The sequence below is a fragment of the Colobus angolensis genome, unplaced genomic scaffold, assembly GCF_000951035.1.
Source record: "Colobus angolensis palliatus isolate OR3802 unplaced genomic scaffold, Cang.pa_1.0 Scaffold1727, whole genome shotgun sequence".
NCBI lineage: Eukaryota > Metazoa > Chordata > Mammalia > Primates > Cercopithecidae > Colobus > Colobus angolensis.
In genome coordinates this window covers 8,814-9,579 of record NW_012114852.1, presented here as the reverse complement: position 1 = coordinate 9,579, position 766 = coordinate 8,814, and positions in this window count along the sequence as shown.

Sequence of the window (766 nt, the reverse complement as noted above, 5' to 3'; positions counted from 1 at the left end):
TACAGGCATGAGCCACTGCGCCCGGCCTATTAACCTCATTTGATATTCTTCCTCAGTTGAAAGAGAATACTCTGCTATTCCCGTGGCTACCATTTTATTTTATTTTATTTTATTTTTTTTGAGACAGAGTCTCGCTCTGTCACCCAGGCTGGAGTGCTGTGGCCTGATCTCAGCTCACTGCAGGCTCCGCCTCCCAGGTTCATGCCATTCTCCTGCCTCAGCCTCCGGAGTAGCTGGGACTACAGGCGCCCGCCACCTCGCCCGGCTAGTTTTTTGTATTTTTTAGTAGAGACGGGGTTTCACCGTGTTAGCCAGGATGGTCTCGATCTCCTGACCTTGTGATCCGCCCGTCTCGGCCTCCCAAAGTGCTGGGATTACAGGCTTGAGCCACCGCGCCCGGCCATGTGGCTACCATTTTAAATACTTTGGGGAGCCAGGTGGAGTCGAAATGGATCAATAAAGCCCTGTGCTCCCCGCCAAGTTCTGGAGTTAAAAGCAGAACAAGACAAGGTCTTCCTCCACTGTCTTCTCGTCTTTCCCTGTGAAGTCTTAGAGGAGTGTGACTGACATGCTTATGTCAGGACTGCTTTTGAGTGAGTCCATGCACTTCTTACAACCTTTTGAGATTGGTAGGGTTAGGTCCATTTTACAGAGGAGATCATATCAAGTAGTAGAATGAGGATTTATTTTTTATTTTATTTACTTATTTATTTTGAGAAAGTGTTTCTCTCCTGTTGCCCAGGCTGGAGTGCAATGGTGAAATCTC